This window comes from Sardina pilchardus, chromosome 24 (genome assembly GCF_963854185.1).
Source record: "Sardina pilchardus chromosome 24, fSarPil1.1, whole genome shotgun sequence".
In the NCBI taxonomy this organism is placed as follows: domain Eukaryota; kingdom Metazoa; phylum Chordata; class Actinopteri; order Clupeiformes; family Clupeidae; genus Sardina; species Sardina pilchardus.
Genome location: NC_085017.1, coordinates 2,008,391 through 2,033,909, shown reverse-complemented (window position 1 = coordinate 2,033,909; position 25,519 = coordinate 2,008,391). Strand labels below are relative to the sequence as shown.

Genomic DNA, 25,519 nt, shown 5'->3' with positions numbered 1-25,519 from the left:
CAGCCCCACCTGCAGCAGCCCTCTCTCTCTCAGGCTTTCAGCATACAATCTCTCTGTGAAGACTACATATCCTGTTAACTGTTTCCTCTGTCCACAACTGTTTCAAAATAAAAGTCCTCACTGCAATAATACACTATTAAATCATTTAACCACTGAAACTACTCAACTATTTAACTGTTCAACCATTTCAACTGTCAGTTATCATCAACTATGCCTCCAGTCAACTAAATGAATCCTACATGTACCTAGCAACCAACATAGCAACCATTAAAATTAAGCATTTTTGACAGTTTCCATAGCAACCAACATGATTATACTACAGTAACTTCTTGTTTCTTGATAGTGGGCACCATGGATACCCTAGCAACTACTGTTTCAAAATAAAAGTCCTCACTAGCAAGTTAGCATTGATAGCATGGTTAGCATTGTTAGCATTTTTAGCATAACTGCTAACAATGATTAGCTAAGTTAGCTAATCAACCTGGTTAGCATTGTTAGCATAGTTAGCAGTTTTAGCACAACTGCTAAAATGATTAGCTAAGTTAGCTAATCAACGTGGTTAGCATTGTTAACATAGTTAGCATTTTTAGCATTACTGCTAGAAATCATCAGCTAAGTTAACTTATCAACCTGGTTAGCATTGTTAGCATAGTTAACATTTTAGAATACCTGTTAGAAAGTATTAATTAAGTTAGAACAGGAATGTTTAAGCTTTAAAATGTCTACCTTAACACTATCAACTCTCTTTAAACTATGCAACCACCATGTTTACCCTAGCTACACCTTAGCAGCCATATCTACATTTTTTTGCATTTTCATGCACTGGTAATTCCTTGGAATTGCATTTCTAGTTTTCTTTATTATTATTCCGCTGACAGCTTTTTCTAACCGCAATTTCTCTTCAACCGTTTAACTTAGAAACTTCATTCAAACTTTGTAACGTAGGTATTCTAATAGATCGGGTTGCTATGATTTTTCAACTTTGTAACTTTTATACTTTTTGAACTATAAATTAAAAACTATTAAAAATGTCCCCATAGACTTAACATTGGCCTCTATGACATCACAATCAGGTCGTTGAGCAATTAGAATCTTATGCCAGGTGGCCAGCCCCACCTGCAGCAGCCCTCTCTCTCTCAGGCTTTAAGCATACAATCTCTCTGTGAAGACTACATATCCTGTTAACTGTTTCCTCTGTCCACAACTGTTTCAAAATAAAAGTCCTCACTGCAATAATACACTATTAAATCATTAAACCACTGAAACTACTCAACTATTTAACTGTTCAACCATTCCAACTGTCAGTTATCATCAACTATGCCTCCAGTCAACTAAATGAAACCTCCATGTACCTAGCAACCAACATAGCAACCATTTAAATTAAGCGTTTTTGACAGTTTCCATAGCAACCAACATGATAATACTACAGTAACTTCTTTATTCCTGATAGTGGGCACCATGGATACCCTAGCAACTACTGTTTCAAAATAAAAGTCCTCACTAGCAAGTTAGCATTGTTAGCATGGTTAGCATAGTTAGCATTGTTAACATAGTTAGCATTTTTAGCATAACTGCTAAAAATGATTAGCTAAGTTAGCTAATCAACCTGGTTAGCATTGTTAGCATTGTTAGCATTTTTAGCACAACTGCTAAAATGATTAGCTAAGTTAGCTAATCAACGTGGTTAGCATTGTTAACATAGTTAGCAATGTTAGCATAGTTAGCTGATGATTTCTAGCAGTAATGCTAAAAATGCTAAGTTAACTTATCAACCTGGTTAGCATTGTTAACATAGTTAACATTTTAGAATACCTGTTAGAAATTATTAGTTAAGTTAGAACAGGAATGTTTAAGCTTTAAAATGTCTACCTTAACACTATCAACTCTCTTGAAACTATGCAACCACCATGTTTACCCTAGCTACACCTTAGTAGCCATATCTAAATTTTTTTGCATTTTCATGCACTGGTAATTCCTTGGAATTGCATTTCTAGTTAGAGGGGATGCATCCCCTCTATTGAAATCCGGTCGCTTCTTATTATTATAATAATTATTATTATTCTTTTTACCTTTTTGTGCGCGCTATTCAGCCCGAACCGCTTAACGTACAAACTTGGTTGAAACACCGTTCTGTAGATCTTCCAAATATCTACTAGACAATCTATTTGACATTTTTGAGAAGTTTATACTTTTTGAGATATTTGTAATTAAAAGTGTATTTTTCCCCCATAGACTTTAATGGAGAATGTGATGTCATAATGAGCCAGAACTCTCAGTTCCCAGTCTAGTTAGAACACTGCCCTGTGAATCCAACTGTCACTTTTAATCAAAGATTCTAGAACAGAGTTCCACTTTAGAATGTTTGGCTTTAAGCATCTCTCTCTCTCCCTGAACTAAACATCCTATTGAAGTGTTTCCTGTGTGTCAAAATAAAAGTCTACCCAACAGATTGCATCCCCTCGTGTAATTCCTCGGGAATTGCATTTCTAGTTACAGTGCATGAAAATGCACTGTACTGTTATTCCAAGTCTTCTTATTATTACAGTGCATGAAAATGCACTGTACTGTTCTTCCTAGTCTTCTTCAACTTCTTATTATTCTTCTTCTAACGCACGCAATTCAGCTTCAACCGCTTAACGTAGAAACTCCATTCAAACTATGTCACGTAGGTCTTATTTACGCGATGTGGGCTTTGTATTTTTCAACTTTGTAACTTTTATACTTTTTAAACTATTAGTTAAAAACTATTACAATTCCCCCCATAGACTTAACATTGCTCATTATGACATCACGGCAGCAATTAGAATCTTAGGCCAGGTGGCCGGCCACCTGGGCACCAACTGTCAGTTTCTCTGGCTTTAAGCATACAGTCTCTCAGAAGACTACATATCCTGTTAACTGTTTCCTCTGTCCACAACTGTTTCAAAATAAAAGTCCTCACTGCAATAATACACTATTAAATCATTTAACCATTGAAACTACTCAACTATTGAACTGTTCAACCATTCCAACTGTCAGTTATCATCCACTATGCCTCCAGTCAACTACATGAAACCTCCATGTACCTAGCAACCAACATAGCAACCATTAAAATTAAGCGTTTATGACCGTTTCCATAGCAACCAACATGATTATACTGCAGTAACTTCTTGTTTCCTGATAGTGGCCACCATGGATACCCTAGCAACAAATGTTTCAAAATAAAAGTCCTCACTAGCAAGTTAGCTAGTTAGCATGGTTAGCATAGTTAGCATTGTTAGCATAGTTAGCATTTTTAGCATAACTGCAAAAAATCATCAACTAAGTTAGCTAATCAACCTGGTTAGCATTGTTAGCAAATTTAGCATTGTTAGCATAGTTAGCATTTTTAGCATTGCTGCTAGAAATCATCGGTTAAGTTAGCTAATCAACCTGGTTAACATTGTTAGTAAAGTTAGCATTGCTAGCATAATTAGCATTTTTAGCGTAACTGCTAGAAATCATTAGCTAAGTTAGCTAATCAACATTTTAACATGAATAGAAATCATTAGTTAAGTTAGAACTGGAATGTTTCATCTTTAAACAGTCTACCTTCACACTATCAACTTTCTGTAAACTATGCAACCACCATGTTTACCCTAGCTACACCTTAGTAACCATATCTACATTATCTATCTTTTTCTGCATTTTCATGCACTGGTAATTCCTTGGAATTGCATTTCTAGTTATTAAACTTCTTCTTCTAACGCAGCCAATTCAGCTTCAACCGTTTAACGTAGAAACTTCATTCAAACGTTGTTGCGTAGGTCTTGCTTATGCCATGCCTGCTTTATATTTTTCAACTTTGTAACTTTTATACTTTTTAAACTATTAGTTAAAAACTATTACAATTTCCCCCATAGACTTAACATTGCTCATTATGACATCACGGCAGCAATTAGAATCTTACTCCAGCTGGTCAGCCACCTGGGCACCAACTGTCAGTTTCTCTCAGGCTTTACAATCTCTCTGAAGACTACATATTCTGTTCCCCTGTATCCTCTGCGCACAACAGAATCAAAATAAGTCCTCCTAATTCCATCCAACTTTATATCCATTCATCTTCTTCAAACCATTCACTCATCCACCCATTCTAAACAGTCTGCCTATCAACATCAATTAGACGCTCTACATTCAACTTTTAAACAATCTACTCTGTCTCAGGCTGGCTCTCTTAAGACTAGCCAGTTAAATTGATTACACCTGTATCTGTATCCACTACTCTCAGTAGAGAGCTGTCTCTCCATTCTACAAGAATATAAGGCACATTCCATCCAACATTCTATCCATTCATTTTCTTCAGACCATTCACTCATCCACCCATTAAACTGTCTATCAACATTTATTAAACAACCTGTCTATCAACATCCATTAAACTCTCTGTCTATCAACATTAATTAGACTATCTACATTCAACTTTTAAATTATTTACTCTGTCTAAGGCTTTAAGAGTACACTGTGGCTCTCTTAAGACTAGCCAGTTAAATTGATTACACCTGTATCAACTACTCTCAGATAGCTGTATCAGTGTCTCTCTTAACAAGAATATAAGGCACATTCCATCCAACCTTCTATCCATTCATCTTCTTCAGACCATTCACTCATCCACCCATTAAACTGTCAATCAATATCTATTAAACAATCTGCCTATCAACATCCATTAAACATTCTGTCTATCAACATTAATTAGACTATCTACATACAACTTTTAAAGTATTTACTGTGGGTCCCTCTCAAGCAGCGTTTATATGTCCTCCCTCGCTCCTCGATCCTCAATGATCTACATAAAGAAAGATAGAAGAAGGGCTAGACTATCCCATTGTTGCCGCTCCATCATTCTTTATGTAGATCAGTGAGGAGCGAGAGAGGACGCGTAAACGCTATATGAGAGGCACCTTCTGTCTCAGGCTTTAAGCATACAATCTCATTAAGACTACATATCCTGTTTCCTCTGTCCAAAACTGTTTCAAAATAAAAGTCCTCACTGCAATAATACACTATTAAATCATTTAACCATTGAAACTACTCAACTATTTAACTGTTCAACCATTCCAACTGTCAGTTATCATCAACTATGCCTCCAGTCAACTACATGAAACCTCCATGTACCTAGCAACCAACATAGCAACCATTGAAATTAAGCGTTTATGACCGTTTCCATAGCAACCAACATGATTATACTGCAGTAACTTCTTGTTTCCTGATAGTGGCCACCATGGATACCCTAGCAACAAATGTTTCAAAATAAAAGTCCTCACTAGCAAGTTAGCTAGTTACCATGGTTAGCATAGTTAGCATTGTTAGCATAGTTAGCATTTTTAGCATAACTGCTAGAAATGATTAGCTAAGTTAGCTAATCAACCTGGTTAGCATTGTTAGCAATTTTAGCATTGTTAGCATTTTTAGCATTATTGCTAGAAATCATCAGTTAAGTTAGCTAAACAACCTGGTTAGCCTTGTTACCATAGTTAGCATTGCTAGCATAGTTAGCATTTTTAACATAACTGCTAGAAATCATTAGCTAAGTTAGCTAATCAACCTGGTTAGCACTGTGAGCATAGTTAGCATAGTTAACATTTTTACCATAACTGCATGAAATCAGTAGCTAAGTTAACAATCAACCTGGTTATCATAGTTACCATAGTTATCATTTTAACAGGAATAGAAATCATAAGTTAAGTTAGAAGTGGAATGTTTCAGCTTTAAACTGTCTACCTTCACACTATCAACTCTCTGTAAACTATGCAACCACCATGTTTACCCTAGCTACACCTTTGTAACCATATCTACATTATCTATCTATTTTTGCATTTTCATGCACTGGTAATTCCTTGGAATTGCATTTCTAGTTCTTCTTCTAACGCACGCAATTCAGCTTGAACCGTTTAACGTAGAAACTTCATTCAAACTGTGTTACGTAGGTCTTGCTTATGCCATGTGTGCTTTGTATTTTTCAACTTTGTAACTTTTATACTTTTTAAACTATTAGTTAAAAACTATTACAATTCCCCCCATAGACTTAACATTGCTCATTATGACATCACGGCAGCAATTAGAATCTTACGCCAGGTGGCCGGCCACCTGGGCACCAACTGTCAGTTTCTCTCAGGTTTTAAGCATACAATCTCTCTGAAGACTACACATATCCTGTTAAACTGTTTCCTCTGTCCACAACTGTTTCAAAATAAAAGTCCTCACTGCAATAATACACTATTAAATCATTTAACCATTGAAACTACTCAACTATTGAACTGTTCAACCATTCCAACTGTCAGTTATCATCCACTATGCCTCCAGTCAACTACATGAAACCTCCATGTACCTAGCAACCAACATAGCAACCATTAAAATTAAGCGTTTATGACCGTTTCCATAGCAACCAACATGATTATACTGCAGTAACTTCTTGTTTCCTGATAGTGGCCACCATGGATACCCTAGCAACAAATGTTTCAAAATAAAAGTCCTCACTAGCAAGTTAGCTAGTTAGCATGGTTAGCATAGTTAGCATTGTTAGCATAGTTAGCATTTTTAGCATAACTGCAAAAAATCATCAACTAAGTTAGCTAATCAACCTGGTTAGCATTGTTAGCAAATTTAGCATTGTTAGCATAGTTAGCATTTTTAGCATTGCTGCTAGAAATCATCGGTTAAGTTAGCTAATCAACCTGGTTAACATTGTTAGTAAAGTTAGCATTGCTAGCATAATTAGCATTTTTAGCGTAACTGCTAGAAATCATTAGCTAAGTTAGCTAATCAACATTTTAACATGAATAGAAATCATTAGTTAAGTTAGAACTGGAATGTTTCATCTTTAAACAGTCTACCTTCACACTATCAACTTTCTGTAAACTATGCAACCACCATGTTTACCCTAGCTACACCTTAGTAACCATATCTACATTATCTATCTTTTTCTGCATTTTCATGCACTGGTAATTCCTTGGAATTGCATTTCTAGTTATTAAACTTCTTCTTCTAACGCAGCCAATTCAGCTTCAACCGTTTAACGTAGAAACTTCATTCAAACGTTGTTGCGTAGGTCTTGCTTATGCCATGCCTGCTTTATATTTTTCAACTTTGTAACTTTTATACTTTTTAAACTATTAGTTAAAAACTATTACAATTTCCCCCATAGACTTAACATTGCTCATTATGACATCACGGCAGCAATTAGAATCTTACTCCAGCTGGTCAGCCACCTGGGCACCAACTGTCAGTTTCTCTCAGGCTTTACAATCTCTCTGAAGACTACATATTCTGTTCCCCTGTATCCTCTGCGCACAACAGAATCAAAATAAGTCCTCCTAATTCCATCCAACTTTATATCCATTCATCTTCTTCAAACCATTCACTCATCCACCCATTCTAAACAGTCTGCCTATCAACATCAATTAGACGCTCTACATTCAACTTTTAAACAATCTACTCTGTCTCAGGCTGGCTCTCTTAAGACTAGCCAGTTAAATTGATTACACCTGTATCTGTATCCACTACTCTCAGTAGAGAGCTGTCTCTCCATTCTACAAGAATATAAGGCACATTCCATCCAACATTCTATCCATTCATTTTCTTCAGACCATTCACTCATCCACCCATTAAACTGTCTATCAACATTTATTAAACAACCTGTCTATCAACATCCATTAAACTCTCTGTCTATCAACATTAATTAGACTATCTACATTCAACTTTTAAATTATTTACTCTGTCTAAGGCTTTAAGAGTACACTGTGGCTCTCTTAAGACTAGCCAGTTAAATTGATTACACCTGTATCAACTACTCTCAGATAGCTGTATCAGTGTCTCTCTTAACAAGAATATAAGGCACATTCCATCCAACCTTCTATCCATTCATCTTCTTCAGACCATTCACTCATCCACCCATTAAACTGTCAATCAATATCTATTAAACAATCTGCCTATCAACATCCATTAAACATTCTGTCTATCAACATTAATTAGACTATCTACATACAACTTTTAAAGTATTTACTGTGGGTCCCTCTCAAGCAGCGTTTATATGTCCTCCCTCGCTCCTCGATCCTCAATGATCTACATAAAGAAAGATAGAAGAAGGGCTAGACTATCCCATTGTTGCCGCTCCATCATTCTTTATGTAGATCAGTGAGGAGCGAGAGAGGACGCGTAAACGCTATATGAGAGGCACCTTCTGTCTCAGGCTTTAAGCATACAATCTCATTAAGACTACATATCCTGTTTCCTCTGTCCAAAACTGTTTCAAAATAAAAGTCCTCACTGCAATAATACACTATTAAATCATTTAACCATTGAAACTACTCAACTATTTAACTGTTCAACCATTCCAACTGTCAGTTATCATCAACTATGCCTCCAGTCAACTACATGAAACCTCCATGTACCTAGCAACCAACATAGCAACCATTGAAATTAAGCGTTTATGACCGTTTCCATAGCAACCAACATGATTATACTGCAGTAACTTCTTGTTTCCTGATAGTGGCCACCATGGATACCCTAGCAACAAATGTTTCAAAATAAAAGTCCTCACTAGCAAGTTAGCTAGTTAGCATGGTTAGCATAGTTAGCATTGTTAGCATAGTTAGCATTTTTAACATAACTGCAAAAAATCATCAACTAAGTTAGCTAATCAACCTGGTTAGCATTGTTAGCATAGTTAGCATTTTTAGCATTACTGCTAGAAATCATCGGTTAAGTTAGCGAATCAACCTGGTTAGCATTGTTAGTAAAGTTAGCATTGCTAGCATAATTAGCATTTTTAGCGTAACTGCTAGAAATCATTAGCTAAGTTAGCTAATCAACATTTTAACATGAATAGAAATCATTAGTTAAGTTAGAACTGGAATGTTTCATCTTTAAACTGTCTACCTTCACACTATCAACTCTCTGTAAACTATGCAACCACCATGTTTATCCTAGCTACACCTTAGTAACCATATCTACATCATCTATCTATTTTTGCATTTTCATGCACTGGTAATTCCTTGGAATTGCATTTCTAGTTATTATTATTATTCTTTTTACCTTTTTGTGCGCGCTATTCAGCCCGAACCGCTTAACGTACAAACTTGGTTGAAACACCGTTCCGTAGATCTTCCAAATATCTACTAGACAATCTATTTGACATTTTTGAGAAGTTTATACTTTTTGAGATATTTGTAATTAAAAGTGTATTTTTCCCCCATAGACTTTAATGGAGAATGTGATGTCATAATGGGCCAGAACTCTCTGTTCCCAGTCTAGTTAGAACACTGCCCTGTGAATCCAACTGTCACTTTTAATCAAAGATTCTAGAACAGAGTTCCACTTTAGAATGTTTGCCATACAATCTGCATACAAAGCATACAATCTAGCTCTCCCTGAACTACACATCCTATTGAAGTGTTTCCTGTGTGTCAAAATAAAAGTCTACCCAACAGATTGCATCCCCTCGTGTAATTCCTTGGGAATTGCATTTCTAGTTACAGTGCATGGAAATGCACTGTATTGATATTCCTTCGTTTTTTCTTTTTATTATTACAGTGCATGGAAATGCACTGTATTGTTATTCCTAGGCTTTTTCTTTTTATTATTTTTATTTTTATTATTATTCTTCCAGGCCCTAATTTGACTCTAACCGCTTATTGTAGGAACTTGGTTCAAACTTTGTCACGTAGCTCTTGCATCAAAGATTCGGCCTATTACTTTTCATATTTCTACGACTTTTACTTTTTGAAATATTGAATAAAAACTAAACTTAATTTTGCCATAGACTTAACATTGGCTTTGTGACATCATAATTAGCTTTTAAAGAAATAGAATGGAATCAACTTTGCCAGTGTTCTCTCACTGACTTCAGCAACTTCAATGGAACTTCTTCTCTGTGTGTCTCTCCATTGAACTGGATAGCTCACTTGTCATCCCCACTTTCTTTCACTTCTTTTTCTTCACTTCCTCTCACTTTCTCTATCACTCTCTCTATTTCTCCCAACTTCAATAACTTTTCAAAACTATATTTAAAATAACACTTTTTATAGCAAAGCAACCACTATAATTACTTAGTAACAACCTAGCAACCACTTCCATAATGACACCCTGGCAACCACCTTAGCAACCAATGTGATTTCCCTAGCAACCAACGTGATTTCCCTAGCAACCAACCTAGTAACCACTTTTTATAGAATAGTAACCACTTTAATTAGCCTAGCAACACCTTAGTAATCACTTTAAGTAGCCTACCCTAACATAATCCTTGCAATAACTTTCCATGCACTGGTATTTCCTTCAGGAAATGCTTTTCTAGTTATTATTATTCTTCCAGGCCCTAATTTGACTTGAACCACTTATCGTAGGAACTTGGTTCAAACTTTGTCACGTAGCTCTTGCATCAAATTTTCAGTCTATTACTTTTCATACTTTTACGACTTTTACTTTTTGAGATACTAAATAAAAACTAAACTTAATTTTGCCATAGACTTAACATTGGCTTTGTGACATCATAATTAGCTTTTAAAGAAATAGAATGGAATCAACTTTGCCAGTGTTCTCTCACTGACTTCAGCAACTTCAATGGAACTTCTTCTCTGTGTGTCTCTCCATTGAACTGGATAGCTCACTTGTCATCCCCACTTTCTTTTGCTTCTTTTTCTTCACTTCCTCTCACTTTCTCTATCACTCTCTCTATTTCTCCCAATTTCAATACATTTTTTAAACTATTATTTAAAATAACACTTTTTATAGCAAAGCAACCACTATAATAACTTAGCAACAACCTAGCAACCACTTTCATAATGACACCCTGGAAACCACCTTAGCAACCGACATGATTTCCCTAGCAACCAATGTGATTTCCCTAGCAACCAACCTAGTAACCACTTTTTATAGAATAGTAACCACTTTATTTAGCCTAGCAACACCTTAATAATCACTTTAAGTACCCTAGCATAATCCTTGCAATGACTTTCCATGCACTGGTATTTCCTTCAGGAAATGCTTTTCTAGTTACAGTGCATGAAAATGCACTGTACTGTTCTTCCTCGGTCTTCTTCTTCTTCTTCTTCTTCTTCTTCTTATTATTCTTCTTCTAACGCACGCAAATCAGCTTCAACCGCTTAACGTAGAAACTCCATTCAAATTTTGTCGCGTAGGTCTTACTTACGCGATGTGGGCTTTGTATTTTTCAACTTTGTAACTTTTATACTTTTTAAACTATTAGTTAAAAACTATTACAATTTCCCCCATAGACTTAACATTGTTCATTATGACATCACGGCAGCAATTAGAATCTTACGCCAGGTGGCCGGCCACCTGGGCACCAACTGTCAGTTTCTCTGGCTTTAAGCATAGGCCTACAGTCTCTCAGAAGACTACACATATCCTGTTAAACTGTTTCCTCTGTCCACAAATGTTTCAAAATAAAAGTCCTCAATGCAATAATACACTATTAAATCATTTAACCATTGAAACTACTCAACTTTTGAACTGTTCAACCATTCCAACTGTCAGTTATCATCCACTATGCCTCCAGTCAACTACATGAAACCTCCATGTACCTAGCAACCAACATAGCAACCATTAAAATTAAGTGTTAATGACCGTTTCCATAGCAACCAACATGATTATACTGCAGTAACTTCTTGTTTCTTGATAGTGGCCACCATGGATACCCTAGCAACAAATGTTTCAAAATAAAAGTCCTCACTAGCAAGTTAGCTAGTTAGCATGGTTAGCATTGTTAGCATAGTTAGCATTTTTAGCATAACTGCAAAAAATCATCAACTAAGTTAGCTAATCAACCTGGTTAGCATTGTTAGCAAATTTAGAATAGTTAGCATTTTTAGCATTACTGCTAGAAATCATCGGTTAAGTTAGCTAATCAACCTGGTTAGCATTGTTAATAAAGTTAGCATTGCTAGCCTAATTAGCATTTTTAGCGTAACTGCTAGAAATCATTAGCTAAGTTAGCTAATCAACATTTTAACATGAATAGAAATCATTAGTTCAGTTAGAACTGGAATGTTTCAGCTTTAAACTGTCTACCTTCACACTATCAACTCTCTGTAAACTACGCAACCACCATGTTTACCCTAGCTACACCTTAGTAACCATATCTACATTATCTATCTTTTTTTGCATTTTCATGCACTGGTAATTCCTTGGAATTGCATTTCTAGTTATTATAGTGCATGAAAATGCACTATATTGTTCTTCCTAGGCTTTTTCTTATTACAGTGCATGAAAATGCACTGTACTGTTCTTCCTAGGCTTTTTTACAGTGCATGAAAATGCACTGTACTGTTATTCCAAGTCTTCTTATTACAGTGCATGAAAATGCACTGTACTGTTATTCCAAGTCTTCTTATTATTATTATTAAACTTCTTCTTCTAACGCAGCCAATTCAGCTTCAACCGTTTAACGTAGAAACTTCATTCAAACGTTGTTGCGTAGGTCTTGCTTATGCCATGCCTGCTTTGTATTTTTTAACTTTGTAACTTTTATACTTTTTAAACTATTACTTAAAAACTATTACCATTTCCCCCATAGACTTAACATTGCTCATTATGACATCACGGCAGCAATTAGAATCTTAGGCCAGGTGGCCGGCCACCTGGGCACCAACTGTCAGTTTCTCTGGCTTTAAGCATACAGTCTCTCAGAAGACTACATATCCTGTTAACTGTTTCCTCTGTCCACAACTGTTTCAAAATAAAAGTCCTCACTGCAATAATACACTATTTAATCATTTAACCATTGAAACTACTCAACCATTGAACTGTTCAACCATTCCAACTGTCAGTTATCATCCACTATGCCTCCAGTCAACTACATGAAACCTCCATGTACCTAGCAACCAACATAGCAACCATTAAAATTAAGCGTTTATGACCGTTTCCATAGCAACCAACATGATTATACTGCAGTAACTTCTTGTTTCCTGATAGTGGCCACCATGGATACCCTAGCAACAAATGTTTCAAAATAAAAGTCCTCACTAGCAAGTTAGCTAGTTAGCATGGTTAGCATTGTTAGCATAGTTAGCATTTTTAGCATAACTGCAAAAAATCATCAAATAAGTTAGCTAATCAACCTGGTTAGCATTGTTAACAAATTTAGCATTGTTAGCATAGTTACCATTTTTAGCATTGCTGCTAGAAATCATTGGTTAAGTTAGCTAATCAACCTGGTTAGCATTGTTAGTAAAGTCAGCATTGCTAGCATAATTAGCATTTTTAACGTAACTGCTAGAAATCATTAGCTAAGTTAGCTAATCAACATTTTAACATTAATAGAAATCATTAGTTAAGTTATAACTGGAATTTTTCATCTTAAAACAGTCTACCTTCACACTATCAACTCTCTGTAAACTATGCAACCACCATGTTTACCCTAGCTACACCTTAGTAACCATATCTACATTATCTATCTATATCTGCATTTTCATGCACTGGTAATTCCTTGGAATTGCATTTCTAGTTATTATTACAGTGCATGAAAATGCACTGTACTGTTCTTCCTAGGTTTCTTATTATTCCAACTTCTTCTAACGCTCGCTATTCAGCTTGAATCGTTTAACGTAGAAACTTGATTCAAACTTTGCTACGTAGGTCTTACTAAGGAGACCTGTGCAATGTATTTTTCAACTTTGTAACTTTTATACTTTTTAAACTATAAATTAAAAACTATTACAAATTTCCCCATAGACTTAACATTGCTCATTATGACATCACGGCAGCAATTAGAATGTTACGCCAGGTGGCCAGTCCAGGTGCAGCAGCTCTCTCTCTCTCTCAGGCATTAAACAAACACTGGCTCTCTTGAGACTACATTTTCTGTTCCCCTGTATCAACTGTATCAACATAAGTCTTCCTAATTCCATCCAACTTTCTATCCATTCATCTTCTTCAAACCATTTACTCATCCACCCATTCTAAACTATCAACTATCAACTGCCTATCAACATCAATTAGACGCTCTACATTCAACTTTTAAACAATCTACTGTGTCTCAGGCTGGCTCTCTTAAGACTAGCCAGTTAAATTGATTACACCTGTATCTGTATCCACTACTCTCAGTAGAGAGCTGTGTCTCTCCATTCTACAAGAATATAAGGCACATTCCATCCAACATTCTATCCATTCATCTTCTTCAGACCATTCACTCATCCACCCATTAAACTGTCTATCAACATCCATTAAACAATCTGTCTATCAACATCCATTAAACTCTCTGTCTATCAACATTAATTAGACTATCTACATTCAACTTTTAAATTATTTACTCTGTCTCAGGCTTTAAGAGTACACTGGCTCTCTTAAGACTAGCCAGTTAAATTGATTACACCTGTGTCAACTACTCTCAGAGAGCTGTATCAGTGTCTCCCTTAACAAGAATATAAGGCACATTCCATCCAACCTTCTATCCATTCATCTTCTTCAGACCATTCACTCATCCACCCATTAAACTGTCAATCAATATCTATTAAACAATCTGCCTATCAACATCCATTAAACATTCTGTCATCAACATTAATTAGACTATATACAACTTTTAAAGTATTTACTGTGGGTCCCTCTCAAGCAGCGTTTATATGTCCTGTTTCACTACTTCCTCTGTCCACAACTGTTTCAAAATAAAGGTCCTCACTGCAATAATACACTATTAAATCATTTAACCACTGAAACTACTCAACTATTGAACTGTTCAACCATTCTAACTGTCAGTTATCATCCACTATGCCTCCAGTCAACTTCATGAAACCTCCATGTACCTAGCAACCAACATAGCAACTATTAAAATTAAGTGTTTATGACCGTTTCCATAATAACCAACATGATTATACTGCAGTAACTTCTTGTTTCCTGATAGTGGCCACCATGGATACCCTAGCAACAAATGTTTCAAAATAAAAATCCTCACTAGCAAGTTAGCTAGTTAGCATTGTTAGCATTGTTAGCATTTTTAACATAACTGCAAAAAATCATCAACTAAGTTAGCTAATCAACCTGGTTAGCATTGTTAGCAAATTTAGCATTTTTAGCATAGTTAGCATTACTGCTAGAAATCATCGGTTAAGTTAGCTAATCAACCTGGTTAGCATTGTTAGTAATGTTAGCATTGCTAGCATAATAAGCATTTTTAGCGTAACTGCTAGAAATCATTAGCTAAGTTAGCTAATCAACATTTTAACATGAATAGAAATCATTAGTTAAGTTAGAACTGGAACGTTGCATCTTTAAACTGTCTACATTCACACTATCAACTCTCTGTAAACTATGCAACCACCATGTTTACCCTAGCTACACCTTAGTAACCATATCTACATTATCTATCTATTTTTGCATTTTCATGCACTGGTAATTCCTTGGAATTGCATTTCTAGTTATTAAACTTCTTCTTCTAACGCAGCCAATTCAGCTTCAACCGTTTAACGTAGAAACTTCATTCAAACGTTGTTGCGTAGGTCTTGCTTATGCCATGCCTGCTTTGTATTTTTTAACTTTGTAACTTTTATACTTTTTAAACTATTACTTAAAAACTATTACCATTTCCCCCATAGACTTAACATTGCTCATTATGACATCACGGCAGCAATTAGAATCTTACGCCAGGTGGCCAGCCACCTGGGCACCAACTGTCAGTTTCTCTCAGGCTTTACAATCTCTCTGAAGACTACATATTCTGTTCCCCTGTATCCTCTGCGCACAACAGTATCAAAATAAGTCCTCCTAATTCCATTCAACTTTATATCCATTCATCTTCTTCAAACCATTCACTCATCCACCCATTCTAAACAGTCTGCCTATCAACATCAATTAGACGCTCTACATTCAACTTTTAAACAATCTACTCTGTCTCAGGCTGGCTCTCTTAAGACTAGCCAGTTAAATTGATTACACCTGTATCTGTATCCACTACTCTCAGTAGAGAGCTGTGTCTCTCCATTCTACAAGAATATAAGGCACATTCCATCCAACATTCTATCCATTCATCTTCTTCAGACCATTCACTCATCCACCCATTAAACTGTCTATCAACATCTATTAAACAATCTGTCTATCAACATCCATTAAACTCTCTGTCTATCAACATTAATTAGACTATCTACATTCAACTTTTAAATTATTTACTCTGTCTCAGGCTTTAAGAGTACTCTGGCTCTCTTAAGACTAGCCAGTTAAATTGATTACACCTGTGTCAACTACTCTCAGAGAGCTGTATCAGTGTCTCTCTTAACAAGAATATAAGGCACATTCCATCCAACCTTCTATCCATTCATCTTCTTCAGACCATTCACTCATCCACCCATTAAACTGTCAATCAATATCTATTAAACAATCTGCCTATCAACATCCATTAAACATTCTGTCTATCAACATTAATTAGACTATCTACATACAACTTTTAAAGTATTTACTGTGGGTCCCTCTCAAGCAGCGTTTATATGTCCTCCCTCGATCATCGATCCTCAATGATCTACATAAAGAAAGATAGAAGAAGGGCTAGACTATCCCATTGTTGCCGCTCCATCATTCTTTATGTAGATCAGTGAGGAGCGAGAGAGGACGCGTAAACGCTATATGAGAGGCACCTTCTGTCTCAGGCTTTAAGCATACAATCTCATTAAGACTACAGATCCTGTTTCACTACTTCCTCTGTCCACAACTGTTTCAAAATAAAGGTCCTCACTGCAATAATACACTCTTAAATCATTTAACCATTGAAACTACTCAACTATTGAACTGTTCAACCATTCCAACTGTCAGTTATCATCCACTATGCCTCCAGTCAACTACATGAAACCTCCATGTACCTAGCAACCAACATAGCAACCATTAAAATTAAGTGTTTGTGACCGTTTCCATAGCAACCAACATGATTATACTGCAGTAACTTCTTGTTTCCTGATAGTGGCCACCATGGATACCCTAGCAAAAAAATGTTTCAAAATAAAAGTCCTCACTAGCAAGTTAGCTAGTTAGCATGGTTAGCATTGTTAGCATAGTTAGCATTTTTAGTATAACTGCAAAAAATCATCAACTAAGTTAGCTAATCAACCTGGTTAGCATTGTTAGCAAATTTAGCATTGTTAGCATAGTTAGCATTTTTAGCATTACTGCTAGAAATCATTGGTTAAGTTAGCTAATCAACCTGGTTAGCATTGTTAGTAAAGTTAGCATTGCTAGCATAATAAGCATTTTTAGCGCAACTGCTAGAAATCATTAGCTAAGTTAGCTAATCAACATTTTAACATGAATAGAAATCATTAGTTAAGTTAGAACTGGAACGTTTCATCTTTAAAACGTCTACCTTCACACTATCAACTCTCTGTAAACTATGCAACCACCATGTTTACCCTAGCTACACCTTAGTAACCATATGTACATTATCTATCTATTTTTGCATTTTCATGCACTGGTAATTCCTTGGAATTGCATTTCTAGTCTTATTAGAGTGCATGAAAATGCACTCTACTGTTATACTGTTTATTCTTATTATCGATATTATTCTTCTTCCACACTTTTTGTGCGTTCAATTCAGCTTCAACCGTTCGACGTAGAGACTTCATTCAAACTGCGCTGCGTAGGTCTTACTTAGGTGACTTCAGCTATGTAAATTTCATCTTTGAAAACTTTATCGTTTATTTTATATGAATTTTTAAAAACATTTTTTCTCCCATAGACTTAACATTGGATTATGACATCACAATGAAGTCGTTAAGCAATTAGAATCTTAAGCCAGGTGTTCAAAGCCACCTGGCAGCAACTCTCTGTCTCAGGCTTTCTGGCTCTCTTAAAGAGTACATATCCTGTTCAACTGTTTCCTCTACCCACAACTGTTTCAAAATAAAAGTCCTCACCATTTTTGCATTTTCATGCACTCGTAATTTCCTTGGAATTACATCTCTAGTTCTTATTAGAGTGCATGCAAATGCACTCTACTGTTATCCGACATCTTCTTCTTATTTTCGGCGATATTCTTCTAACGTTTTTTGTGCGTTCAATTCAGCTTCAACCGTTCGACGTAGAGACTTCATTCAAACTGCGCTGCGTAGGTCTTACTTAGGTGACTTCAGCTATGTAAATTTCATCTTTGAAAACTTTATCATTTATTTTATATGAATTTTTAAAAACATTTTTTCTCCCGTAGACTTAACATTGGATTATGACATCACAATGAAGTCGTTAAGCAATTAGAATCTTAAGCCAGGTGTTCAAAGCCACCTGGCAGCAACTCTCTGTCTCAGGCTTTCTGGCTCTCTTAAGAGTACATATCCTGTTCAACTGTTTCCTCTACCCACAACTGTTTCAAAATAAAGGTCCTCACCATTTTTGCATTTTCATGCACTCGTAATTTCCTTGGAATTACATCTCTAGTTATTATTCTTCTTCTAACGCAGCCAATTCAGCTTCAACCTCTTAACGTAGAAACACCATTCAAATTTTGTCGCGTAGGTCTTACTTACACGATGTGGGCTTTGTATTTTTCAACTTTGTAACTTTTATACTTTTTAAACTATTAGTTAAAAACTATTACAATTTCCCCCATAGACTTAACATTGCTCATTATGACATCACGGCAGCAATTAGAATCTTACTCCAGCTGGTCAGCCACCTGGGCACCAACTGTCAGTTTCTCTCAGGCTAGAGCATACAATCTCATACAAGTGCATACAATCTCTCTGAAGACTACATATTCTGTTCCCCTGTATCCTCTGCGCACAACAGTATCAAAATAAGTCCTCCTAATTCCATCCAACTTTATATCCATTCATCTTCTTCAAACCATTCACTCATCCACCCATTCTAAACAGTCTGCCTATCAACATCAATTAGACGCTCTACATTCAACTTTTAAACATTCTACTCTGTCTCAGGCTGGCTCTCTTAAGACTAGCCAGTTAAATTGATTACACCTGTATCTGTATCCTCCACTACTCTCAGTAGAGAGCTGTGTCTCTCCATTCTACAAGAATATCAGGCACATTCCATCCAACTTTCTATCCATTCATCTTCTTCAGACCATTCACTCATCCACCCATTAAACTGTCTATCAACATCGATTAAACAATCTGTCTATCAACATCCATTAAACTCTCTGTCTATCAACATTAATTAGACTATCTACATTCAACTTTTAAATTATTTACTCTGTCTCGGGCTTTAAGAGTATTCTGGCTCTCTTAAGACTAGCCAGTTAAATTGATTACACCTGTGTCAACTACTCTCAGAGAGCTGTATCAGTGTCTCTCTTAACAAGAATATAAGGCACATTCCATCCAACCTTCTATCCATTCATCTTCTTCAGACCATTCACTCATCCACCCATTAAACTGTCAATCAATATCTATTAAACAATCTGCCTATCAACATCCATTAAACATTCTATCTATCAACATTAATTAGACTATCTACATACAACTTTTAAAGTATTTACTGTGGGTCCCTCTCAAGCAGCGTTTATATGTCCTCCCTCGCTCCTCGATCCTCAATGATCTACATAAAGAAAGATAGAAGAAGGGCTAGACTATCCCATTGTTGCCGCTCCATCATTCTTTATGTAGATCAGTGAGGAGCGAGAGAGGACGCGTAAACGCTATGAGAGGCACCTTCTGTCTCAGGCTTTAAGCATACAATCTCATTAAGACTACAGATCCTGTTTCACTACTTCCTCTGTCCACAACTGTTTCAAAATAAAGGTCCTCACTGCAATAATACACTATTAAATCATTTAACCATTGAAACTACTCAACTATTGAACTGTTCAACCATTCCAACTGTCAGTTATCATCCACTATGCCTCCAGTCAACTACATGAAACCTCCATGTACCTAGCAACCAACATAGCAACCATTAAAATTAAGTGTTTATGACCGTTTCCATAGCAACCAACATGATTATACTGCAGTAACTTCTTGTTTCCTGATAGTGGCCACCATGGATACCCAAGCAACAAATGTTTCAAAATAAAAGTCCTCACTAGCAAGTTAGCTAGTTAGCATGGTTAGCATAGTTAGCATTGTTAGCATAGTTAGCATTTTTAGCATAACTGCAAAAAAATCATCAACTAAGTTAGCTAATCAACCTGGTTAGCATTGTTAGCATAGTTAGCATTTTTAGCATTACTGCCAGAAATCATCGGTTAAGTTAGCTAATCAACCTGGTTAGCATTGCTAGCATAATAAGCATTTTTAGTGTAACTGCTAGAAATCATTAGCTAAGTTAGCTAATCAACATTTTAACATGAATAGAAATCATTAGTTAAGTTAGAACTGGAACGTTTCATCTTTAAACTGTCTACCTTCACACTATCAACTCTCTGTAAACTATGCAACCACCATATTTACCCTAGCTACATCTTAGTAACCATATACATTATCTATCTATTTTTGCATTTTCATGCACTGGTAATTCCTTGGAATTGCATTTCTAGTTATTATTCTTCTTCTAACGCACGGTATTCAGCTTCAACCGCTTAACGTAGAAACACCATTCAAATTTTGTCGCGTAGGTCTTACTTACACGATGTGGGCTTTGTCTTTTTCAACTTTGTAACTTTTATACTTTTTAAACTATTAGATAAAAACTATTACAATTTCCCCCATAGACTTAACATTGCTCATTATGACATCACGGCAGCAATTAGAATCTTATGCCAGCTGGTCAGTCCAGGTGCAGCAGCTCTCTCTCTCTACTCTGTCTACACGCTCTCTTAAGACTAGCCAGTTAAATTGATTACACCTGTATCTGTATCCACTACTCTCAGTAGAGAGCTGTGTCTCTCCAGTCTACAAGAATATAAGGCACATTCCATCCAACTTTCTATCCATTCATCTTCTTCAGACCATTCACTCATCCACCCATTAAACTGTCTATCAACATCTATTAAACAATCTGCCTATCAACATCCATTAAACTCTCTGTCTATCAACATTAATTAGACTATCTCATTCAACTTTTAAATTATTTACTCTGTCTCAGGCTTTACTGGCTCTCTTAAGACTAGCCAGTTAAATTGATTACACCTGTATCAACTGCTCTCAGAGAGCTGTATCAGTGTCTCTCTTAACAAGAATATAAGGCACATTCCATCCAACCTTCTATCCATTCATCTTCTTCAGACCATTCACTCATCCACCCATTAAACTGTCAATCAATATCTATTAAACAATCTGCCTATCAACATCCATTAAACATTCTGTCTATCAACATTAATTAGACTATCTACATACAACTTTAAAGTATTTACTGTGGGTGCCTCTCAAGCAGCGTTTATATGTCCTCCCTCGCTCCTCGATCCTCAATGATCTACATAAAGAAAGATAGAAGAAGGGCTAGACTATCCCATTGTTGCCGCTCCATCATTCTTTATGTAGATCAGTGAGGATCGAGGAGCGAGAGAGGACGCGTAAACGCTATATGAGAGGCACCTTCTGTCTCAGGCTTTAAGCATACAATCTCATTAACTCTACAGATCCTGTTTCACTACTTCCTCTGTCCACAACTGTTTCAAAATAAAAGTCCTCACTGCAATAATACACTATTAAATCATTTAACCAATGAAACTACTCAACTATTTAACTGTTCAACCATTCCAACTGTCAGTTATCATCAACTATGCCTCCAGTCAACTACATGAGACCTCCATGTACCTAGCAACCAACATAGCAACCATTAAAATTAAGTGTTTATGACCGTTTCCATAGCAACCAACATGATTTTGCTACAGTAACTTATTTACTCCTGATAGTGGCAGCCATGGATACCCTATCAACAAATGTTTCAAAATAAAAGTCCTCACTAGCAAATTAGCTAGTTAGCATAGTTAACATTGTTAGCATAGTTAGCATTTTTAGCATAACTTCTAGAAATCATTAGCTAAGTTAGCTAATCAACCTGGTTGGCATTGTTAGCAAAATTAGCATTGTTAGCATTTTTAGCATAACTGCTAGCAATCATCAAGTTGGCTGATCAACCCGGTTAGCATTGTTAACATAGTTAGCATTTTTGCCATAACTGTTGGCTGATCAACCCGGTTAGCATTGTTAACATAGTTAGCATTTTTGCCATAACTGTTAGAAATCATTAGCTAAGTTAGAACTGGAATGTTTAAGCTTTAAACTGTCTACCTTCACACTATCAGCTTTCTTTAAACTATGCAACCACCATGTTTACCCTAGCTACACCTTAGTAACCGTATCTACATTATCTATCTATACATTTTTTTTTGCATTTTCATGCACTGGTAATTCCTTGGAATTGCATTTCTAGTTATTATTATTCTTTTTACCTTTTTGTGCGCGCTATTCAGCCCGAACCGCTTAACGTACAAACTTGGTTGAAACACCGTTCTGTAGATCTTCCAAATATCTACTAGACAATCTATTTGACATTTTTGAGAAGTTTATACTTTTTGAGATATTTGTAATTAAAAGTGTATTTTTCCCCCATAGACTTTAATGGAGAATGTGATGTCATAATGAGCCAGAACTCTCAGTTCCCAGTCTAGTTAGAACACTGCCCTGTGAATCCAACTGTCACTTTTAATCAAAGATTCTAGAACAGAAAGATTCTAGAACAGAGTTCCACTTTAGAATGTTTGGCTTTAAGCATCTCTCTCTCTCCCTGAACTACACATCCTATTGAAGTGTTTCCTGTGTGTCAAAATAAAAGTCTACCCAACAGATTGCATCCCCTCGTGTAATTCCTCAGGAATTGCATTTCTAGTTACACTTGAACATTAATTCGCCAATGTGAATTTAACTGTAAAAACAGCAATGTTGTATCTAAGACAGCGGCAATATAAACGAAAATGATAGTAGCAGTGGTATAAGCGGGATAATCAACTCCACGCGCCGTGCGTTTATAGGAAAATAATGCACTTATCGAAGTGTAAAGTCCCCTCCGCCTGCGGCGCGTCGTTGATTATTCCTTAGGCTACATAAAAACGCCGTGTAGGCCTATCATTCATAGGTTTTATTGTTAGGTCTAGCAAATACTATATGTACAACTGGCTGAAGTAAGGAAGTTATTATTATTTTGGGAAAATGGACATAGGCTAGGCTTCATCAAGAACCTTGATCGGCAGCCTAACCAGCAGCGAATCTTAATTCGCTGCGCAAACAGCGCGCTGGTCGCGGGTAGCCTAGTGCAATGTGACTTTTTAGTTTTTTACTTTTTACTTTTTATAGACGTAGCGACGAGGTGACTGCAATGACATGAAAATGAATATGAAATGAATATGAAAATGTGTCTACACTTGACAGGATAAGCCTACCTCTTCGATACCTTTCGCAACCTCACATTCGAGGCGGCTGTCGGGACACAAGTCCCTCATCAGCCCCTGTTCCCTGCACCACTGTTGGACATTTCTCTCAGAAAACCCCCTCTGGTTCCCAAAAGACGATACCAGTTTTGTTGACACTTCCACACAGGACAGTCCAGAAGTGATATTAGTACGGATAAAATCACCGAACAAATCAAGAGCCATATCTATTAAGCTATTAGGCTATTATAGTCTGTTAAAACAACCGCAACCGACTGCAACCGCAAACTGATGAACTGCGTTCAAGTTCAAGTTCAAGTTCATATTTCAAACTAGGCTATAAGTGTTCCGGGTCAAATATAAAGATGTTAATTCAAGATCGGTTATGAAAATACGACCCAGGTAATCCTATTTCCTATTTCCAATTATACACACATCAAACAAAATCAGAAAACAACTCGTTATCCGATTTTCATTTTGAAATCGGAAATCGGAGAACAAAACCGAGTCATTTCTCGTTTTTCGTTTTCTGATTTCAAAACGAAAATCGGAGAACGAGTCGTTTTCCGATTTTTGATTTTCCATCTCAGAACGGAAATCGAATGGCGGCGACGTACACGGACCCATCTCCCCACTTGCTTTTACAATGGCAATGGAGGTCATTATTAGGGCATCAAAATGGGTAGTGGGTGGGGAGAGACTGCAGGGAGGGCTACGCCTCCCCCCAGTTAGGGCTTTCATGGACGACATGACAACTATGACGTCTACCGTCCCATGCACCAACAGGTTATTGGATAAGCTAAATAGCAATCTGCAGTGGGCTAGAATGAAGGTGAAGCCTAGTAAGTCTAGGAGTCTCTCAATTGTCAAAGGGAAGGTAGTAGATAAGAAGTTTGTTATTGATAAGGAGGTGATGCCCACAGTTATGGATAAGCCAGTGAAGAGTTTGGGAAGATGGTATGATGCAAGCCTTAATGATAAGGTACAGGTTGAAGAATTAAGACAGGTCACTAGGCAAGGTATTACAAAAATTGACAAGTCAGGACTACCAGGTAAGCTTAAGTTGTGGTGTTTGCAGTTTGGCTTATTGCCCCGGCTAATGTGGCCATTGACAGTCTATGAAGTTCCTCTGTCAAAGGTTGAAAGGTTAGAAAAAATGATCAATTCCTTTGTGAGAAAATGGCTTGGAGTGCCTCGCTGCTTAAGCAGTGTAGCCTTGTACGGGAAGGGCATTGTGGAGTTGCCAATATCTAGTCTGACAGAAGAATTTAAGTGTGCTTAAGGCTAGATTGGAAATGACTCTTACTCAGTCTAAGGACCCAGTGGTGAGGAAAGTTGCACCTACAGTTAAGGCAGGGAGGAAGTGGAACCCAGAGCAGGCAGTTAAGCAAGCTCAATCAGCATTGAGGCATAGAGACATAATGGGTCATGTGCAGCATGGGCGGGGGGGTCTAGGTTTAGACATAAGAAAACCTTTGTGGAGCAAGGCTTCTGCAGGAGAAAGGAGGAAAATGGTTGTGGAGGAAATGCATAGGCAGGAGGAGACTGTTAGATGTACCAAGGCAGTATCTCAGGCAAGACAAGGGCAGTGGGTAAACTGGGAAGGGGTGGAAAAAAAGCAGATTAAATGGAAAGATCTATGGGGCATGGATGCTGGCAGGATTAGATTTATGTTAGGTGCTACATATGATGTGCTCCCATCTCCCAAGAACTTAAGTCAATGGTTTGGTGAGGATGATAAATGTACACTTTGTTCGTGTGTGGGCAGCCTCCACCATATCCTATCAGGGTGCAAGGTAAGCCTCACCCAGGGGCTCTATACATGGCGTCACAACCAAGTACTGAAATGCTTAGCAGCAGCAATTGAGGATAAGCGGAGAGAAGTTAATTCATTAGCAGCAAGTAAGGATGGTAGGCAAATTAACTTTGTACGTCAGGGGGGTCAACAGCGTTCCACGAAGGCCAGGGGGGTACTTCACAAAACCAAGATAGGGGATTTAGACAGGCTTACTGGGTTATCCTGGATGAACATAGCCTTGACTTGGTTTCACAGAAGAGATCACATATAAGTTACCATGGGAATTTATACTTGGAAGCTAGCCTGCTCCCGACCAGGCTAACAGCCAAGCTAAGTTAATTCTAATGGTAATTACATTATCTGATTGGTTCTGCTAGCTGTCATTCAAATCAGACCTCCATGCGATTTTTTCAAAGAGCTGTATTCCATTTATATATTATTTGCTACTTGCATTTACT

The 25,519-nt window shown here is 36.8% G+C and overlaps 1 pseudogene; it reads right to left on the bottom strand.

Moving 5' to 3' along the window:
• LOC134073158 (uncharacterized) overlaps positions 1–23,346 on the bottom strand; it is a 42,704-nt pseudogene extending 19,358 nt beyond the window's left edge.
• Positions 23,347–25,519: the final 2,173 nt, after the last annotated feature.